We start from the raw sequence: 23,239 nt of genomic DNA, 5'->3' as shown, positions 1-23,239 counted from the left end.
AAAGGTAAAACAGCGATGACACTAATGGGGGTTCGCATGAATTATGTCAGGACGGGCTTTTAGTGAAGTTGATGCATTAAACTGGGAGATTGTATATTGGTTATTACTGACCGTTAACCAATTATCAGCTTTAAAAGCTTTCATTAGAGGAGCCAACTGAAACAGAGTTAATAATGACATATTATAATTAGTAAACAACATTATGGTTATAGGATTTCAGGCATTAAATGTCGAGGTATCAATATATTATATTTGGATTGCGATAACTCCATGTGTATCTACTTTCCAGGTAACGCAATACAGTTTTTAAAGAGTAAACTTTATCTGGCAAACACACATGGTGTTACCGCAAACCAAATATAATGGTTAGTTAAGGTTTACTCGGTCATATTCAGAAAATGAACAGCCAATTTGACTTTCATGCGTTCGAGTTAAAGCTGTTTTGCCTCTCCAGTTGTTACTGCGTTTCAAATTCAGAGTTCGGCCATTCAATTTCGTTTTAAGTCGATTCAAATTCCTTTAGCGCTTTAGTTCAATTTAGCGTAGCGTCATTCTTTTTCGAGACACACACGCCTCAAGAAGCGTTGCGAATTTGAATACTGCTTTGATGAATTGTTAAATAGAATGATTATTTTGTTAAAGCGAATGACGCAACATTACATTTGACTAATCATACAATGAAATCGAATGACCCTTTTAGTAGCATTTGATTTCGCGCGAAATAGAACAGCTTGCCGAATTTGATCGAGAAAACCTATACTATAATGTTTTTGAAAGTTTTTTTGAATTCATACACCGATGAGTGTCAGCACTGTTTTAACCAGTACTTTCCCGAGTCCCGTACAACAAAAAACACAGGCATTACTCGAGTGGAATTTGAACCCATGACCCCTTGCATTTATTTAGAGCAGTGTATTACCAACTAGAACACCGAGACTGCCCGGCAGCTAGATTCAGTTCGAATCCTATGTATTGGCAGTGGGTATCGCAACGATAGAATAAATGTTAAATTTGCATTGAGGATAAAGAATATTAATTTTATTTTACCCATACACCAGTGTGTGTCAGCACTGTATACTCAGTACTTTCCCGAGTTCTGTGAAAAAAATATCACAGGCATATTACTCGGGTGAGACTCGAACCTATCTTTATCCCCAATGCAAATTTAACGTCATTAAGTTGTTGATGGTGTTAGAATGCAAACAACGCCCTTCTCCTAAAAAGTGCAATTGTTAGGGGGTTAGGGATGATGTTTCTCATGACAAACTAATTGATGAAGCGATGAAGCTTGTTACGTACAAAACACATGAAGTTACAAAACAACCATTTGCACCCGCTCAAAATAAAGTGTTTCCATTGTTTTCTTATCATGGATAAACCCATACGTGCACAAACAGGTATTTAATGTATATGTCTATATTTTACTTAATAGAGAGAAATTCTTACACCGAGCATTGTGAATAAATTATTGCAACCAACTACTTTTTCTTTAAATCAAAGATTTGAAGGTCATGGTTTTATATGAATAGTTGAACAATTTTCAAAATTATAATTTGTGTCCCTTTACCACATGCACAGGGACACAAATTACTTTCAAAATAATCACAACAACGCTTAAAAACTGGCTTTTATTTGCTCAAACTGTACGGTTAATTTTTCAAGATGGAGTCCTTACAGTATATATGGCTACTTGTTAATACTTTTCATTATGGATGAACCTATGGCTATGGCTAAGGCTCATAGGCTAAGCTACTAAAAGTTTGTTTTCAAAGTCTAAAAGACAAATGGTTTTTAACATTCGTTTAGACAATGAGGCTATCATATTTGGTATAACTAAGAAATATTGGATTTTCTTAATCTGATCCCTTTTTTTCTGTCGCTTACATATAAAATGAAGATGAATGAGAATAGACCCTCTCTTGCATGATTGAAACTGGATTTAAAGCTGTATTATACTTTGGATAAACGTATATCCATCATCAATGATTCCACTGTTAATTGCCACAAAATGGGCCTCTCTTTGTTCAGGGTTAACTTTGTTTTGCTGTTGTGGATTTTCAGCACATTTGTAAAGTAAGGAGTTGTTTTAAGATTGAAAAAATAATTTCCTCCGTGAAAAAAAGTGCGCCCTCTGCAGCTGAATAAACGTCGCTAGTTATGACGCCGGTACGTTCGCAAAACTTTGACGTCATTCGAGGGGCGGGTCGGCCTCAAGTGGCCTGCTTGTGGAGTGGGTCACTTGGGGCTGGCCCGAGGTGCATGACGTCACCACGAGAGAGTCAGTTAGCTCTTGTCAGCCCAAGGGGCTAAACAGAACGAGCACCACGGTATCGACCATAGCTCACGTGTACATACAATGACACCCTCCCGTGAATTACGGTGCAACCAGAGTAACAATGAAGGTCACCTTGGAGTTATTTACCCTGCATGGTCCAATGACTTCGCTGTACAAAATTTAATATAACACTTGCTATATAATGGGTGCGTTCGTTTATAGCTTCCCTGGGTCGACCCCGGTGTGTGGCGTTTTTTTTCTAGGACAAACATGTGCAGATAATTACCCACGTTCGTCCTGGAACAAAAACCCACCACACACCGGGGTCGACCCAGGGAAGCAAAACGAACGCACTCTATGCAAGTCATGGAATTGTTAGTCCTCGTAGCATATTAAAGAAGTTCAATCACATGTCACATTGTATAACAGTGTCTAATGAGAATTGCACCGAGGACGTGAAAGTGAACCACAACTGTTATAGCAGTCACCAGGCGTTCATTCTGAATACATCTCGGTAAGTATGATTTGAAATCATATCTGACAAAACTCACCTCAATGTTTATTTCAAATTTTCATAGGGAAAAATCGTCCATGGTAACGTGGTTGGATATAACTGTAACGCCCGGCCCTTTTTAGTATTGTTATTCGGTTGTATCTGCGGGAATAAATTTCAAGACCGACCGTTTAAATAATTGTGTACTTAGAATGAATATAAGGGATTTGTTTCTTGTGCCCCAACAATAAAAGAAGATAAAACAATGATTAATCAAGAACAAATGATTTATCCTGAACATCACATTTCCGCATGCAAGAAGGGAGTCACTTCAGCGTGAACTGCGTTTGAGTAAAATCTTCTATTGTGATCACGGTCACACAACAAAATACTTTGTGGGTGGAAGGGCCTTGGGGTGCAATAAACAAAATTGCATTTTCAATTCAATATATAGCCCGTTAATATTGTTACAGCTCTTTTTTTTGTGGCCATTTGAGGCCGATTATGGGGGGTCTGAAAAACTGTTTTAGCTCACATTTACTACTTCACCCCAACAAAATGCAGAATTACTACACAGTATCATTCTTGGCCTTCCTTGAGAAAAACAAAATTAATTGCTTAAAAATTCCCCCTTGTGCTATTTTCGCATCATGCATTACTTGATGTTTTTAGAACTTGCAAAATGGAAATTTCTACCCTATATATAAATTTGCACCCCAAAATGTCAACTTGCAAGGGGTCTCAGTAAGTTTCCATTTGGTTGTGATTAGGGCCAACATTGGTCGTTTCATATCCGACGAGAAAAACTTGGGCAATTGTATCCTAGGCAAGGTTATGCACAGTCATGGTTTCCCAGCAGTCAATCATATGACCTGTCGCAAATTGTGAAACGGCCCGTTGATTTACAACAATAGAGAAACGATTATCGGAAAGCAGCATAGCTGTTTTGGAGAGAGGTCTTCTATGACGTTTCAAGAGTCACAATGAAATTTTGGTTCACAATGGGCTTCAGCGTTCCCAAATTATTAAAGTCGGGTCATTATCGGGAAAGATTATCGGGAATCGAGAAAGTACAACCACAGCACCTTAATCTAGTAGACGTGGTCACATTACCTTAGTGACAAAACAGTCAGTTTTTTCGTTGCTTTCTCGAATACATGTCAATTTCCTGGGATGAGTTGCATACATACAGGTATGTAGGTTTCAAATAGGCATGCATGATGATTTGATATTATGAATGAGAATTCCGTAAACAGTTGGGGGTAATCCTTACAGAAGTTTTGTCAATACCGGTAGTGTAATACATTTGGCAATTGGAAGTTTGAGCGTTTTTGAGATATTGCCGAAAATCGATCTGGGAGCGCCCGTCCACACATGACTCAAGATCAATCTGCAATTACATAATACACAATCTGAAATACGGTTATTTATTATATTCGAATTCTCCGGGGTTAAAAAGTGTCATCCACAACCGCAGTATTTTGAAGTGAAAACTTTATTAAAGTGCAATTATACCAAGCATAATTCCAGTTCAGAGTCATTTATACCAAACGTAAAAAGTCCCAATTCTTCATTTCCCAACCAAACTGTTTTCTTCGTCGGTTGGACGCCATTCTATCAAAAAAGTACCGTGCTCAGCGACAGTTGGTACATGATGACATTCGCTACCATTAGGTTGGATCCGCGTATCACGCCACCTCACTTATTTTTTATAAAAATGGATATCTCATTGAGGTAAATGAGATACTCAATTATTTCATATCGAATGAAAAAGCAGTGGCGTGATGTGAACACTTTTCCAATAACCCCGGGTGTGCTGGGACTGCTAAGTTTGCACGTGTTTACATTCAAAAGGTCAGAGGTCAAGGCACCGTCAAATAGATTATTGGGTCCACAGGTCTGCGTTATTGTACAACCTTTGTTTACCTCCTCCGCCATTCTGAATAACGGTAAAAGATTAAGAGAACCACAAACACACGTCCTGTGTATATAGTGTTCTCCTTGCTCTCTGGCCTTACTCTTTGGTTCTTCCCACAGTGACCGTATGAATCAAGTCTACCAATCAGTTCCTGAACGGGTATAACCCAGCATCCAATGGATACACAAACCGTATCTGCCAATGGGGTGAGTGTGTAGAATAGTATATTGACTTGAGTGTTTCTGTCATGTAAAAAATTGTCAAAAGGACACAAGTAGGCCCAAAGTGCGGGGAACTTGTGGTGTCAGCGTTCTAAAGATGACTAGACTGTGTGATCTGCATGAGTTAGCCTCATTGTTGACCCGCCTCGAATGTACATGTAGTTGGTAGTCAGATCGGATATTGCCGCAGAAGTCTAGACTTTTGGACAAGTCGTTAAAGTCGCGGTGATAGAGGTCGTTCACACGCCGTACTAAAGTTGGTCTAAGTCCACTTAGACCGGTTCGGGTTCAACTTTTGTGCGTGTGAACGCAAATAAAGTTAGACCGGATCGGGTTTAAACCCCAAAACTTAAACCGTCCAGCGAGGCGGTCTAAGTCTAAACCGGTTCGGGTTTATCTTTTAACACTGCGTGTGGACAGAATGACATCCGGTTTTAACTCACAACGGACGACCCATTGTGTGGTTCAATGCACACGCCCGGGACCCGGAATGCTTGTATACGGTTTCTGTTGCCTCTGATGCTGAAAAGCACCGAGTATTTATATTACTTTCTTGCCGCTTACCGAGTTGGCGAAACCCTCTTGATCGGTGTATGCAGTTTAACACAGGCCCACGCCCATGATTTATTAAATTCTGAAACAAAATGATATTTTTCAAGCTTTTTTTGTTGAGTGTCCTATAATAAATTTAAACTGTTTTTCATGCGTATACTACGAGCGCAGAGAAGAAACATATTTTGTAATGCTTCTCACATGTACAGCGCTGCCATCCCCTAGTGATCACTCTCTGATATCCCATAGTTATCCATCACCGATCCCGTGGATGTGCCTTTCTATTGCCGTCACCGTTACTAGCGTGCTGTACTTTCAATCTAGGAGAATGAACTGCAGTGGGCCCGAGGCTGTGTGTAGGGGAAATTCCCTACGCCAGCAATATCACCACGTTGTTGTTGGGAAGTTGGGAAAATACTGCAAAGTACATGTATTTACGTAACTTGCACGTGTGTAGTTGTGTTTATGAACGAATCGAATAAAAATCGCGGCACAGCTTTTGAGAGATCGCAACTTCCAATCGATTGAAGTACAAACTAAAAGTATTTAAATCGGAAACAGTGGTATAAAACAAAACACAAAAATGAAACGTGTTCTGTTTCATGGAATATGGACAATATTTTGGTGAGTTTTCTCGACGGTTTGTATCAATATTTTGTTTGTTTAAAAAAAAAATTCGAGTCGTGTTCATGTTTGTTTTAAGTGCCCGTGTACTCCAACCGTAAAACTGTTGCCGCGTTCGATTGAGCCATTTGTATCCAATAATTATGCCCTGATGATCATCCAGGGCATGGGGCACTCGGCATCTCGGCATACTCGGTGCGTGAATCTGATGAATAAAACCGGATGTTAGAGCAACGGGGTCGCGTCTACTTTGACCTCTTAAAACCGAAGATAACCGGATCGGGTTAACTCTGTGCTGTCTGAACGCAAGGGGGTTTTATTTTTACGACCACCCCCCGCTGCTCGTAAAAGTTAGACCGGTTCGGGGTCTAAGTTAGTACGCTGTCTGAACATACCCATAGCGACTAAATACCGCGTGACCGCTTTTTAGCTCTGTTAGATCCGCCCTCACATACAGAACACAGAGCCGCGAGAGAGTCGTTTCGCTTTACTATCGACCATAGACAGACAATGAAACAAGTCTGAGTCCATCAAGTGAGCGGTCACCCTGTTCGGATGAATAATACTCTTTATTTATTGGGACAACATAACGACTTTCCCCAACTGCACGCCGTTTTCTATCCACTATTTTATGTCGGTGTCGAATGCCTGCGGATGGGGTTGTCAGTCAAAGGAATCAAACATAATGGGCGTCAATCTGTCTTGAAAGATGGGGGGGGGGGCATCGTTAGTCGTAACATTTACGTGGCGTGGGGTCCGGGGCCCGCTTTAGGGCCCGGGAACAATTAAGGCCGTATATATGCTCTCTGGTGCGATCTAGGGAGTCTGAGGGGTGATGTTCCCCCTCTCAGATGTTGGAATATAATGCCCTTTTCAAGCTATGATGCACCTATTCTTGCTAATATGGGTTATTGTACCTAAAACAGCAACCCAATTAGGCTTCGTTATATCCATATTGATGATTTTTTGAATTTAATGATCAACTGAGCGATAAACTCCAAACGCATTGTTTGCAATGTTTACGCAAGGTTTGGGGAAAAAAAGAAAACAATCTCAGAAACGTCTCAATTGGATATGGTGTCACCTGGGTGCGGAGTTACCTTGGTGAAACATGACCAAAATCACTCGAACTAGAGAGGCCGCAAAACAGCAATGGCAGACAGAGACAGCGCGTCACCGTATATAAAGTAAACATACAGCTACAAGAGAACATAGAACTAAAAAGTAAGAGAGGACACGCACGTACGTGCCCCTATAAGACACACGAGTGTGGGAACATTGCCCCCCACCCCCCCCCCCCCCCAAAAAAAGAGGCTTGGGACACTTTGGTCCAAACAGTGCAACAATTGAGTTTCATGATAAGGTGGTCAAAGACATGGGGAAATTGAGCCTTTTACCGCGGTTTAGATGATCTGTGGTGCAATCTTGGGCCAATTTTGAGGGAAGACATTTTATATAGCCCCATCCATCAAAAAGTTGTGTCATCCTTTGCCCTCATGAGTAATGTTTATGGCGGGACACATGGTTTGGTCTATAAACAGTGCACCACTTGGGCTTTATTATAAAGATGGTCAAAAAGATTGGGGGTGGGGGCATTTGATAATGTGTCTCCCACCCTTCTAAAGTAGTGGAGAAAACGAAGAAAACGCTCACTTAGCGATAAACTCCAAACGCAAAGTAAAATTATTAATTTTTCATCAAATGGCATTTCAGGCAGAAATATTTCAAGGGATGTTGACTTCTGACATCCTCATTAGACAGTGTAAGTTTGATGTAAATATGCGATCTTCACGATTTGTTTTCCTACCAATTCTGTAACGTTCCTTTTATTACTAATTTTCTTTTACATCTTTGAAACTATAGCCACTTTATGTTTATACTTCTTTACAATTTGTGTGTGATTTTTTTTGTTATATCTTGTTTAATTTAACATCTTATTTGTCTTCTCCGATTTATGAAACCAGGCTATAACAAATGATCATGAGATTAAGTTGTCTGATCTGCAAACTCTGAGGGACCAAGCTGGAAATAGGCAAGAGACTAAGAACGCCGGGTCATCACGGAGTGCGGGTGGTTCTCATGGCGTCCAAAGTTCCTGCAGCGCTTCGCAAATCCAAAATGGCTGCTCTGTATCTTGTGTGCGTATGCTTTCTTCCAGAGTATGACCGTCAATGGACTTGTGAACGGGTCTCTCGCGAGCCTCCAGCGCCGCTTTGAGTTCTCCTCATTCCAGACAGGTCTCCTGCCGTCTATCTACGATGTAACGGCTGCTGTGTTGATCGTCTTCGTAGGGTATCTCGGAAATAGTGCAAACAAAACCAGGATTCTTAGTGTGGGGATAATCTGCATTGCTCTGGGAAGTTTGGTGTTTGCTCTTCCTCATTTCACTACTGGAGTTTACACATACTCTGACAATAACGCCAGTGATGTATGCTCACCTTCTGCTGAACACACAACAATGGTTCATGATGCTGAAAAGACGACGATTGCTTCCCTCTCCGGGTACCTGTACGTCTTCATATTGTCTCAGATGGTATTCGCACTAGGCGGGGCACCAGTGTATTCCCTGGGATTTGCCTTCATCGATGAGAGTGTGAGAAGTAAAGACGCGGGTGTTTACCTAGGTATGTCCAGATGTATTATTTGAATCAAGTTGATCGAACCGTAATCGATGTGTATCGTAATTAATTTGATCAATGAACTGTTTGACATTCAGACAGGAGAATCCAGCTCTCGTTAGTGGAGCTCTGAGCTGGGGTAAACACATATATTGGGGGGGGGGGGGGGCTAGGTATATTGGGGGGGGGGCAAGAGGTGGGGAAAGGTTCTGAGCCGGGCTCATGTCCCGCACCCTCCGGTGCACCCAATGTTCACTACTGCATAACGATAATGTTCTTCTGGCGCAGAAGTAACCCCCAATATGTTGGGGGATATGCATATTTGGGGGGCAAGAGGTGGGCAACTGGTGCTGAGCGGGGCTCCTGCCCCGCCCCCCTCCAAATGCACCAAATGTTCACTACTACATAACAATAATGTTCTTCTGGCGCAGAATTACAACGATTTCCTGAGATTTCAAACAGAAAATGAAGAAACGATGGCTTGGGAGGTGGAGGGGGGGGGGACGGGGGGGGGGGGTCAGGGGTGGGGGTGTTACATTTCCCCTATCGAGTACCAATAATGAGGGGTCATTTAGTGGTGGGGTATCTTTTTGGTTACACGATTTGATAATGAAGTGTCGCATTCAAGCGAAGAAAACAATCTCAAAAAGACAAACTTTACAAGATTTGAGGGTAGCATTACTGACCAATTTGTTGTGCATTATCTGACAGGAATTCTGATTACCTTTGTCACACTTGGACCAGCAGTAGGGTTTGTCGTTGGTGGTGTACTCCTGAGTTTAAATACAGACTTCTACTCTTCTTCACTAAGGTAATAATGAACATTAAAGGTAGTGGACACTATTGGTTAATTACTCAAAGTAATTAATTGCATAAAACCTTACTTCACTCACTCACTCACTCACTCAGTCGACCCAAGTTGTCGCGTTGCCGCATGTTTGAGTCCGGCTCGATGTCTGACGCGCCACACAATTCTCTCCTGCATCCTCGATCTGGGTCTAGAGCATGGTCTTGGTGGGTCTTCCGGGACCGCACCTGCCGTGAGTGGGCTCCTTACTTGGTAACGATTAATGGGAGCTGTTGGTAGTATAAAACATTGTGAGAAACGGCTCCCTCGGCCTCTGAAATAACGTAGTTTTCGAGAAAAAAGTAATTTTCCACGAATTCGATTGCGAGACATCATTACTTCATTTTGAGGTCTCGAAATCTAGCATCTGAAAGCACCAACTTCGTGTGACAAGGGTGTTTTTTCTTTCATTATTATCTCGCAGTTAGCGGATCAGTGAGCTTAATTTTTCACAGGTTTGTTATTTTATTCATACGTAGAAACTTACCAAGTGAGACGACTGGTTTTTGACAATTACCAATAGTGTCTTTAATTTTTTTATTTTCTTTGCACACATCTACGCACATATCTTTTATTTGGGCGCTTGTTAATCTATTGATACTGTCTGCTCTTTAATAGTCAACTGCGTGCTGTTTTGTTTAGCGATACAGAAAAAGGGTATATCGGCTAATTTAGGGCTAATTGGTTTGCATGCATATTATGGTCCTGCAGATTTGCAAATACAAAATGACTGCACAGTTTTCACATTTGGTGCATCAAGTTCGTAAAGGAAAGCCAATTCGAAGCAAGTAGACTGACATGTGACAACACATGATGTTAAAGGGAATGTACATGTTTGGTAATTGTCAAAGACCAGTCTTCTCACTTCGTGTATCCCATCATAACCATAAAAAACAAGCCTGTGAAAATTTAGGCTAAATTGGTCATTGAAGTTGCGAGAAAAGGGTAAAAGTAAAAACACCCTTGTTGGATGAATTTGTGTGCTTTCAGATAAGAATAAAATACTTCTAGCTGGAAGTCTTTTATTATTTTAGTGAGAAATTACCTCTTTCTCAAAAACTACATTACTTTAGAGGAAGTCTTTTCCCACAATGTTTTATACCATCAACAGCTCTCCAATGCTCGTTACCAAGTCAGTTTTTAAGTTCATATTTGTTTTGAGTAATTACCAAACGTTTATCTTCCCTTTAAGCAAAGGCATTGACGTCAACATACCGCCCTCTTAGAGATAAAACGACGATTACGCAGTTAAAGGAACTTTAAAGGAACATAATATGTAATTGGTTTCTGCTAATTAAACAGTTACAGTGTAAGCGCTTTATGTAATCCAGCATATTATACTCGAACTGACAAACCTGCAGAAGGTTGAGATTTGTGATTGGCCATCTGGTTACGAGAAAAAAGTAAAAAAATGATTCGACATTTTGTATGACATCGATTAAAAACAGAATAACACGCTGAACGATTTATTTAGTTCTCATCAACTTTAGACAGAAATATTTCAAGGGTTGTTTTCTACTATTCATCATCATTAGACCGCGTAACTTTTGTAAATCTGCGACCTTAGAAAAGTTTTTTCTTCTTCTTACAAGCTCTGTAAATGTTTGTGTTTTATTCTTAGCCCCACAGTAGACAGCTCCGATGTTCAATGGGTTGGTGCCTGGTGGTTGGGCTTCGTTGTATGTGCAATCATTTCTTTTATGATCGCGTTACCTCTGACATGTTTTCCACAAGAGTTAGCTGGTAAGATCATGTTAGGACTTGAAACGTGTTACTTGATGCTGATGAAACTGATAAGGTCCTTTGTGAACAGATACTGCATGGTCAAAGACATCAACACCAAGACATGTTTTTTTCAAGAGTAACACTTATAAAAAGCGATTTATAGACAGTGGACACTATTGGTAATTGTCACAGACATAGTCTTCACAGTTCGTGTATCTCAACATATGCATAAAATAACAAACCTGTGAAAATTTGAGCTCAATCGGTCGTCAAATTTGCGAGATAATAATGAAAGAAAAAAACACCCTTGTCACACGAAGTTGTGTGCTTTCTGATGCTTGATTTCGAGACCTCAAATTCTAAACTTGAGGTCTCGAAATCAAATTCGTGGAAAATTACTTCTTTCTCAAAAACTACATCACTTCAGAGGGAGCTGTTTCTCACACTGTTTTATACTTTCAACCTCTCCCCATTACTCGTAATCAAGAAAGGTTTTATGCTGACAATTATTTTGAGTAATTACAAATATTGTCCACTGCCTTTAACACATCATGGTGCTCAGCAAACCTCCCCCGAGTTACAGTTTACTCTTTGAAAAGATCGTTTTCTTTATGATTGCGTTACCACTGACATGTTTACTACCAGAGTTACCCGGTAAGATCATTTCCGGACTTGAAATTAAATTTTTACTTGAAGGTGATGAATCTGAAAAGGTTTGAGGTCCTTTGTGAAAAGATACTAATTACATGGACATAGACATCAACACCAAGCCATGGTAGTAAGATTTACACATGTTGCTACAGCAAACCTTACCCAAGTTACAGTTTACATTGCTATTTGAAATGATATTTCCTCGAAACATAGCACCGACAAAAAGAATCATATCTCAAGAAAATGTCCGAGTGTAACTTTAAAAGGAAGTTCAGGGTTTGTTTAATAGACCAGACCGTGTTCCGTCATTCAACCTTGGTTGGAGCACGTCTGGTTTTGTGGTAGCTTTGATCTCAATCATGCCATATTGTATACCATTATATCCCTTCTTTCCATTGACAAAATTAGTGATCGCTATTATTAGGAATTTATTGGGTGCTTAACATTTTTTAGAAAGGTTAATAACCAGACAAAATGTTTTTTTTTACTGACAGTGTTATCATATTAAAGGCACTGGACACCTTGGTAATTACTCAAAATAATTGTTAGCATAAAACCTTCCTTGGTAACGTGTACGGAGCACCGGTGAACGGAGAACTGTTGATAGTATAAAATATTGTGAGAAACTGCTCCCTCTGAGGTAACGTTGTTTTTGAGAAAGGGGTAATTTCTCACTTTTTGACATTTGTTTTAAGAGTGATTATCAAACGTAAACTACATCTTCCTTTTACGACAAAAATTAATTTCATTTTGACATGTTTAACCTTGACAAGTTTAATTTTGACATTGACTACGAGGATAATAAATCTCTAATCATTTGCTGTTCTTTTCCTCCAATCTTGGACTGCTAGGAACACAAGCGATCCGAAAGGAACGCGAGTCTCAAGCCCACGCGAGCTCAGACATCAAGTTGAAGGCAGACCGGGATGGATTCGGTAGCTCCTGGCGAGACTTCCCCTCCGCTACCAAGATTCTGTTCCGGAACCCCACCTTCGTACTCCTGACACTCGGCATCGCGGCTGATAACATATTTGCCACGGGAGCTGAAGTATTTTTACCTATATACCTGGAGAACCAGTTTGGGCTTAGTTCCGGAAATGCTAATATAATTGTTGGTAAGATATTACAATCTGTGCTCAAACTCAAGTTTTTAGATTTCTCTGTACATGGAATTTGTATCACCAATATAATAATTAACTCTTTACTGTGAGGTTTGCGGGAACATTATGTGCATAAACTCTCTCAGTAAGTAGTTGTAGTCTTTCTTGGATGAACCTTAATTTTAAAAGTTGACGTTTCGATCAGTATGCTCTGATCGTCTTCAGGTGAGTACATCTGACATCGTTTGTAAACTGCCCAAAGTCGAATTAATTTATGTGTGCATTAACCGTATAGGACACAACGTTTAAAAGGGACACGTTGCATGGTCCATGAAAAGTGTTTGAAGCCGTTTGTTATAAAGTGCATAAATATTATGGTTAGAAAGATACTTTAAAAGTACAACATTATGATCTAAACAAACATACCTCGAAAAGGCATGGTTTTCCTTATACGTCGTGAACTATACGGTCGGCCATTTTATGGATTCAAGTTTTTGACTCCATAAAATGGCCGACCGTGTTAGTTCGAAAGTAATCAGAAAACCACGCAACTGTGAGGTATGTTTGTGTGGATAATTTATTCTACTTTTAAAACATCCTTCTTACATGCATTGTATAACAACTACGGCCATGTTAAAAAGAATGACAAAGTAGTCACATCTACTTCAATAGATTTGATGCTGATCAAATACTGACATGACCCTGTCACTTCCGTGTTGACAAAAACGGGTTTACACTGTAAGAGGTTGAGACGTGAAGCAGACGTGTACCATGAACAATAAAATAAAAGGTTCCCGCACCCTCATCGGTTTCATACAGGCTAAAAGTTGACCTCTGTTTGACATGTTTTTAAAAAGCGATTTTCTCACCACGATGGTTTCCAATCATACGCTTGGCGTTCCCAACCGCTGAGTTACCGGGGGGCACTTATGTATCGCAAAAACATCTGCACCAAACGAACCCGATTGGTAAGCACGCCTAGTCTCTCCGAATGAGTTGAAGTTGCGACCTCTACCAGTGACTAATAAAACCAAAACAGTATTCGCGTCGCCAATTAAGGCTACATCATGTTGACACCGTGCAAAGTGTTTCTGTTGTCTTTAATTTATTTTAAATCATTAGACATTGATTCAAGGAATACAAGTTGAACAGGAGAAATTATTCCTTGCTTGTGTCATTCTCTAAATAAGAAAAATACAGTTAAGACATCCAATTTGTCTAAGAGAACAACCTTTGACAGGCAGTTTTTTTTAATATTTTCCTTAAAGTGAGCCTCCATGGAGCTTTGTACTTGCATTAATTGAAATATCAATGTAAATCACAAGGGAAACTGACTATGTTTATTTTTAAATTGATTCTTGGGGTTGAACAAAGAATTGACTATAGAGTGTGATTCGAACAAACGATCTACCAACTGAGCTATCTAGCCCTATGCGGGCGGTGTCTTTATTTTGTCAATATCTTTGTTCGGGTTGCCATTACAAGCCATACAACCGTTAACTGCCGTTTAGCCAGGGATTAATTGAGATACTCATTCATTTTTAATGAAGGTATCTTGGTGTGTGTTGCCGGAGGAGGAGCTTTGTTAGTTGGAGGTTGGTTAGTGAAGCGATTAAACCTCAAGGTACCGGGGATGCTAAAGTTCATCATTGTGGCCAACATCATCAATGGACTCTCACTATGTTCCGGCTTTTTGAGATGTCCTGAGATTCCGCTGGCCGGAGTGTATCAGCAATACGCTGATGAAAGGTTAGACATTCCAGTCGTCTTTTCAAAGTTATGATATTAAAATGGTACCGTGGTAAATCATGCTCAATTCACACTCAAATCAGCTGACACACCGTTGGTGGCGTACTACAGGTTTTGCCGTCATTCACATTCTAGTTGAAGGTGAGTCAACATGTATATTTGTCTCTGTCTTCTGTACTTGCAACTAAGGTTCAGAATAAAGTACGGCTTCAATATTTACAGCAACATTTGTAGATTACGCAATGCATGCACCAGCTTTGTTGTGATTGTCATAAGGCTGTAATCTTCATTTACGCTTGATATAAAAAAGGCCGAGCCCAAATTGATCTCCCAAACCCTACTCTCCGATTAGTGTCGACGCATACAACGTCCAGAGCCGTAGCTGTCCATTCATTTGGATGTGGACAAGGATTGTAACTATCACAATCATCATTTAAATTACACACTTCTTGTCAAAGCCGTATTCAAATCATGTTGCCCGCATGCGGGACCCCCGGCGGCGAGTCCAGTCTTCCCTGCAGACAGCCAATTCTGTCGTGGTCTCTGCCCCAGGATCTCTCCTCAAGACACCGACATAACATCTCTGTCCTCCCCCAGCTTCAACCCCATGAGTCGGTTCCAACATCAAAAGACGGCTTCAGGTAGATCAGGGTGCCTGATGCCCATTCGTCTATATGTATTCACGCTTGACATAGAAGTTGACCGGCATGGTCGTGGCCGTGCGATAAAGGCCCGAACCGAAGGCAAGGGACTTTATCGCACGGCCACGACACTGACAGGTTTTTAAAGGCAGTTTATAAGAACGAGCCACTACTCTTTTATTCCAATTCATAAATGCCTTTTTGGTTAAAGGCGTAACAATGTATAAGAAGCTTTTTAAAACTTATCCGTTTCCGACGTCCTTGAGCTCTGTATGTGTTACATTTTGTTTGGACTGAGACAGTTTTCGGATATGCATTCATGCGCGTAGAATGCATCTTTGTATTCATGGGCTAAACTGACACGGCGAGATCGATCCCCCTGGGAACGAGGTTGGGGGCTAACCCTCACAAACATATCCGAAACCAACACACGATAAACAGCTCCAGCTGGTCGTTATCAACCGTTTAAACACCCCATGTGATGCGCTCTCCACCAATAGGAATAGCGAAACGGTCTGAGGTATTTATGAATATACATATAGTTATACTACTACTTTCTGTAGCTAATACGTTTTAAAACGCTTGTTATCAATTATTTTTCATCAGTGCTTCGTCAAGTGTGGTTCTGAACGACACATGCAATACGGGTTGTCATTGTTCGACTGCGGAGTACTCTCCAGTGTGTGGCAGTAATGAGGTCATGTATTTTTCACCGTGTTTTGCAGGCTGTCAAAGTCAGGAGGATGAGGTAAACATTACGAGAAATAGTACTTTATAGTTCTTATACTTCTCAGAGACAACGAAGGCGATTGTATCCATGCCCCCTGGTCATTGCCTTGGTGCCCTTGAAATGCTCCTTCACCAAGGAGAACATACCTTGGTGCCCTTGCCCTTTCAAAATACGAAGCAATCAGGTCTGCTTTATGTGAAAGACATTGCCATTATAGACTTAATCAATAGTCACTCGAGCCTGTAACCCCTCATCCGCTTTCCCCTCAAACTTTGTAAAAGTATGGGTTTTAGTTGTTCAGCGGAATTGTTTTTGGTGGTTTGTGTAATTAATATTGAGAGTCAATACTATCTCACTCCGGAGCCGATATACGGCGGGACAAGTTCTTATATTATATATTAAGTAGGCCTATCCAGAAATTGTCAAATCTATTCAACGGCCAAAACAAAATTACTTATAAAAGGACAACATCGAAACAGCCAAGGGCGGTAACGAAACCCAGTTAAAGGCAACATTGACAGTAAAACTGCTTTTAAAAAATATCAAGAGAGAGACATCTGCACACGTGACTGTATAAGACAAAATATACCTTTGGTTTTAGGACCGTTGTAGAGGATACAATAAAACAAACATGTGAAAATGTCATTTCCAAAGGTCGCTTTTTTGAGATATCATCGAAAATACGGAACGAATAATATGCACACAGGACATTCTTCATAGAGAAATAATTCTCAAAATGTGTTATACTATCGAAATCTCCTGTAGGCTTCTGACCCAAAGTTTGTACTTTTATAATTAAATTTGTAATTAAATATTTTGAGAGTGATAATCAAACTTAAAGCGATGTAATACTTTGATTTGATGATGCTTGTTATAATCTTCCACAATCTCTATCCATTGTATTTGTAGGATAGTGTCATGTACAGTAACTGTACATGCCTAACGCATTACAGTATGATGAATGATTCGTCCCTGGTATCAGCGACTGCAGTGCCAGGTCGATGTGGTTCGTACTGCTCAGAGATGTACATATTCATTGCCTTCCTTTTCCTTATTCTGGTTTCGTTGTTCATCGACAAAGTGGCAGCAACAAACACGATTCTCAGGTAATGGCAAACTTCAAATGCCCCACACGCTATGACTGGATACCCTAAACATCATGTCTAATTGATTGATTCAATGTTGGATCATTTCCCCCACCTGTAAACTTGAATGTGACGGTTCTGAATCAAGTTGAAAACGTTGCTGAAAATTAAACTACCGTCACGATAAAAGGATTGATATGTGAGAGCGACTCTGGTCACACCTTCGCAAAACACAAGTGCATAGATATTTCTTTAAAAGGTGTATGTACTTTTTGTAGGTCAAAAAACACAATGTCCACAGTTTTGCATTAAACTTGCACAGTTTGAAGATAATGATAGTAGAAAGCTTCCCCGAAAATATTACTTGCTGAGGTGCTGTAGTTTTTGAGAAATGAGTAAAACAATGTCATGAAAATAATTTTCGTCTCAGTGATCATGAGATGAAAATTATATTAGCATGTGAAACCGTATTTTCATGACATTGTTTTACACATTTCTCAAAAACTACAGCACCTCAGCAACTCATATTTTAAGGTATGCTTTCAACTATCACTATCTTCAAACGGTGTAAGTTTAATGTAAATCTGTGGACATTGTGTTTTGTGTTACAAAAAGTATCCAAATCCACTAAGCGCAAAACATGATTATATCTCCGTTTACTGTTTCTCACTAGGCAAACATTACCTGCCAACTCAATGTAAATTGCTTGCAGGTAATTTTTCTTGAAGCAGGGCCAGTACACCCAGATGCTCACCTGGTTTTAAGACACCCAGGTCGGATACCGAGGGCGTTTTTTTTTTTTTACCGTGGAAGAAAAGATCTCACGCCCAAGCAGTGTGAAAGTTCGAGTCCCGGTAGTAGCACATGTGTCATTGAGCAAGATACTTTACAAAACCTGCCACTGCATTGTCCTTCGGATGAGACATAAATCTGTTGGTCCCGTGACGCAGAATAACCCAGAACACTTATCCTTTCCCATATGTTTCCGGTTCACATTAAATAGCGATCATTCTTATCGACATGTTTCCACAGCCTTGTGAGCTATAGTAATTTAGTTAATTTACAAGGCATCCTTGGTTTTAATTAATTTCGAATAACTTATGCATTATCATATGTCATTGTTTTAAGATGCGTCCCTGATGGTCAGCAGTCATTTGCTCTTGGTGTATACGGATTAATGACACGAGTATTTGGTAAGTGCTGCCGGTCAAGGGTAGATTAGAACCATCGTAAGGCACGAGGTTCGCAGAAGCTTATACTCAACCAATAAATCGTGCACACAATCTGTCATTAATAAACAAGACCAACACTTTACGCGCCGTGTATACACACATAATTTAAAGAAACACGTTGCTTTGGATCGGTCGAGTTGGTCTTCGAAAAATGTTCTGTAACCGTTTGTTATAAAATGCATATGGGTAGAAAAAAGTGGTAAAAGTAGGATACAATGATCTACACAAATATGCCTCGAAATTGCGTGGTTTTCTTTTTACCTCGTCGACTAACACGGTCGGCCATTAATGATTTGACTCCCATAAATGGCCGACCGTGTTTGTTCGCGACGTAAAAGGAAAACCGTGCAATTGTGAGTGATACTTGTGTGGATCATTATATTCTACTTTTAAAACATCTTTCTAACCATATGCATTTCACAACAAACGGTTTCAAACGCTTTTTATAGACCAACTCGTCCGATCCAAGGCAACGTGTTCATTTTATACACAAATTATGAAAAATACACCAAAGCCAATACATTAATCAGAAATGAGTATTAATAGAACTAACCCGAAGCACACTCTCAAACCTTACGGGTCATTGTTTAACCCAGATCTAGGTATCATGGGGCCTGACCTATTTCTTTGTAAGTGTGACCCAGATTCTAGGTCAAAATGACCCATAAATAAGTATAAATGACGCAAAATCTGGGTTAAAGCCATTGGACACTTTCGGTAAACAGTATTGTCCAAAGGCCCACACTTCGTGTATCACAACTTATATATACAACTTATATACAAACCTGTGAAAATTTAGGCTCAATCGGTCATCGGAGTCGGGAGAAGATAACGGGAACACCCACCCTCGTTTCCGCACGTTTCGCCGTGTCATGACATGTGTTTAAAATAAATCCGTAATTCTCGATATCGAGAATTGATATTGCTTTAAAGTTTTCTCAAAATTTAAAACATTTCATGGAATAATATTTCAAGACAAGTCTTTCACTATTACCTTCTGTAAACCCTGTAAGTTATTTGTAAATCTGTGAACTTTTATTTTTTTTCCTGTTCCGAAAGTGTCCAATGGCTTTAAAACCCAATGTGCATAATATGCTGATTTGGAAACGTGCCAGGCACCCTGCCGTCGATTTCACCAAACTCTTCCTAACTATCCAAAGACGTAGGACGCATTAAACCCACCCTAAGTTAGGACGGGTTACTCGTCTGGGACGTGGAATCCACGTCAATTCTGATCGGGAGGTTTTAGAATGCATCGGGAGGTTTTTGAGTGCAGCGCAAACAAAACATGGCAACTCAGTTTCCAATAACAAATGGAACAATTTGTCTCGAAAATAAACCAGGGGCGATTTCACAAAACTCCAAGATCAATCATAAAACGAGTTGCAATATCTCTATATTGATCTGCATTGTGACCTGTGCTTAGCAGTTTATAGGTAATCATATCACAATCGCCATCTTTTAGCTCTTTGTAAAATCAGCTCCTGAGAAACACAATTAGACGAAGCATCTGCAATTACACTGTACAACGTTTGCAATAAAGACCATGCCAACACGTCATTATATTTGCATCGGGGATAAAGAATATTAATTTTCGTTTTACCCGATGTGTGTGATAGCACTGTATTTTTCAGTACTTTCCCGAGTGCCGTGAACAAAAATATCACAGGCATATAACTCGGGTGGGATTCGAACCCAAGACCCTTGCAAATCTAGAGCAGTGTCTTACCATTCTAGAGCATGTGCTAAAACACTTCGGTGTTTGGGTAAAAACCAAAATTAATATTCTTTATCCCCTATATGCAAATTTAACATCTCTTATATCGTTGCGGTACCCGCTGCCGAAACATAGGATTCGAACTGCCTCTAGCTACCGGGCAATCTCGTTGGTCTATTTGGAAACGTGCAAAACTATTTTGACTCAAAATATAATGTCAGGTATGATGATTGCCAATAAACGTAATTTTATCTGACCTCCGTTTTAGGATCTCTTCCCGGACCGATCATCTTCGGTTCACTCATCGACTCGACCTGCACGCTCTGGCACGAGGAGAACGGCGAGAGAGGGCAGTGTTGGTTTCATGATCGTACAGATCTTTCCCTTAAAGTCGTCATACTGGGTGTATCTGTTAAACTCCTGACACTTGTTTTTGTTTCGCTCGCCTATAAGACGTACAAGCCTCCACAGCCTCCACAGCCAGAAGACAAAGTTTAATTACTTATATTTTTTACTTAGGCCTATTGGAATGGATTAGAATATGTAAGTTCTTTTGTCAAACTTCAAGGATACAACCTTTAAAAATAGACTTGGGTTTATTAAATTGTCTTTGCCCGTTAGCATTTACACATTGAATGGTACTTTTTTGAATATTATTTTTATGAATAGTTTTTTTTTTTTTTTTTTTTTTACAAAATGATTTTTATCTATGAATGTGTGTCACGAATCGACTACTCTAAACATTAACCTTTAAGAGGCACATTAGATTCTATAACAAGGATGTGGACCGGAAGGTCCTCCCTAGTTGAGGTGTAGGGTGCTCAATCACCAACAATTTTACTGGCCTGTAGAAACTTGTTTTCAATGTGTAAATATTTTCTATTGTATATCTTCATCCAGTTTTGAAATTTTATATTCAAATCTTCTCTATTTTTATAATGTCTTATTTTATATTTGCTTATTTTTACTCTTTGATGTTTAAATAAGTTTTAATATTGTAAAACTTTTCAGCTTTTTGGCTGCTAAGTTTGATTTTTAATTAACTAATAATAATAATAATAATGAATAAGTTGCACTAACGGCACACTTTTGTTGACGTTTTAGATGACAGAGCAGAAAGTGTAGGCCTTCATGTATATGGAATAACTCGGGTCTGTGTATTGATAGTTATTTTATTTTTTTGTGTAATTGTGAAACACCCTTACTCTTTTAAACATGTTTCAATATTTGTCATTGTATGCGATCATGTGAATTACCCTTTTTGAAACTGCGACAACTGACATTATAAGCCATTTTCAGTAAAAAAAAAAAATAAAAAAATGTGTATACACAGGCTCCCAGACGAATTGAGTTGTGCTACATTTCTTTTTTTACTGTAAATGGCACCACGTGACCAAATACAACAGGGCCCAATTTCATAGAGCTGCTAAGCACAACAATTTGCTTAGCATGAAATTTCTTCTTTTATAAAAACAGGATCACCAACCAAATTTATATTTGTTGCATATTGCTTGTTACTCGTATTCAGCTGTTGCTTGCTTATCCTGAGTATCACATGGAAATTTGGTTGGTAATCCTGTTTTTATCACATGCGCACACAAGGTGCCAGATTATAGGCTGCACTTTTAGTCGTGGTACATTTGGATTGCAACTGCGTCCAGCAACCATGTTTTCCAAAGAAAACTTCTCTCTCCATGTCACAACTCTCATTTCCCGAGAGAGCGTTCCACCAAGGCTAAATTTCATAAAGTTATCAGGATATCCATGCCTAAAGTCAAGCGTCATGGATGTACATGTAAAATAATCAGATAACCATATTTGAAATGTGACATCATCGAACCTTTGGGATTTTGGCAAAAAATGCACTTGAATTATATCAAACGCAGTGACATTTTACACATTTTTTAACACGAGGAAAAGATTCTAGTAATTTGTTCCCTTCAATGACTCTATCTATTGGAAAATGTATAAAATAACACATAACATAATTTGACCTTAAAGTCCCTTTTAAAATTTAATTGGTACATTATATTGACAGTACAATAAAACAAATACGGTTATTTCTTTATTTCTCGTATACCTACAATGATATTTTCAGTAAGTTCAGACAAAGAAGTCATAGGCCGTCCTGTAAACAATTTCTTTTTGCGAACCACGGTCGGCCATTTATGGGAGTCAAAAATTTGATTCCAATAATTGGCCGACTGTGGTAGCCTCGACGAGCTAAAAGGAAAAACCGTGCAATTTCGAGGCGTGTGTGGGTCATTGTATTCTACTTTTTACAACATCTTTTTACCCATATGCATTTTATTAAAACGGTTACAAACGCTTTCCAAAAACCAACTCGACCGGTCCAAGGCAACGTGTTCCTTTAATAGCGAGCTTCTTTATTCGTATATGAATCTGCTTAATAAGGGAATCAATGTGTGGTGCAGAGGTTTTCATCAAGTAGTGGTTTAATTCCAAACGAGGCCTGGGGTCGACTTCACAAAGAGTTCTAACTTAGGACTAGTCCTAGGAGATATACAAAATGAATGGCTAGTCCTAACTTGGAGATAAGACTAGTCCTAACTCTTTGTGAAATACACCCCAGGTTCCTGATAATTTACCGAGACGAAGTCAAGGTAAATAATCAAGAACCAGGCCTCGGCGGGTTTAAACCACTAGTTGAAAACCGATTCAACACACTTTGATTCCCATTCATAAATACCTTTTCGGTCAAAAAACATCAACAACTTTGGTCAAAAAATAAAATGCAAAAATTATATTCTTCAATGATTTCTTTCAACAACAGCCTTTCAAAACCCTCCGCCGCCCTTGCGTAAACAACCCCTTTTTATTTTGGAATGCTGTGCGCATCGCGTGATGTGGCACAACTGTTTCAGCCGTTGCATGCCCTCGACCAATATGAATAACAACAGGTGCAAGCTCGCGTGTCACGCCCATGTTTCAACACTTTCGACTGGTCATAAACAAAGGTTTATACACACCCACGTGACGCGCTCTCCACCAATAGGAATAGCGAAATTGTCTGAGGTACTTATGAATACTCTATCACTCC

General features: G+C 39.7%; 1 pseudogene; it reads left to right on the top strand.

The window, feature by feature from the left end:
* The first annotated feature begins 2,558 nt into the window (after positions 1-2,558).
* Positions 2,559-22,218, top strand: LOC139934358 (solute carrier organic anion transporter family member 4A1-like; annotated as a pseudogene).
* The last annotated feature ends 1,021 nt before the right edge of the window (positions 22,219-23,239 follow it).

Source organism: Asterias amurensis, chromosome 3 (assembly GCF_032118995.1).
Source record: "Asterias amurensis chromosome 3, ASM3211899v1".
NCBI lineage: Eukaryota > Metazoa > Echinodermata > Asteroidea > Forcipulatida > Asteriidae > Asterias > Asterias amurensis.
The sequence above is the reverse complement of the archived record's forward strand: the minus strand, read 5'-3'. Positions and strand labels throughout refer to the sequence as shown.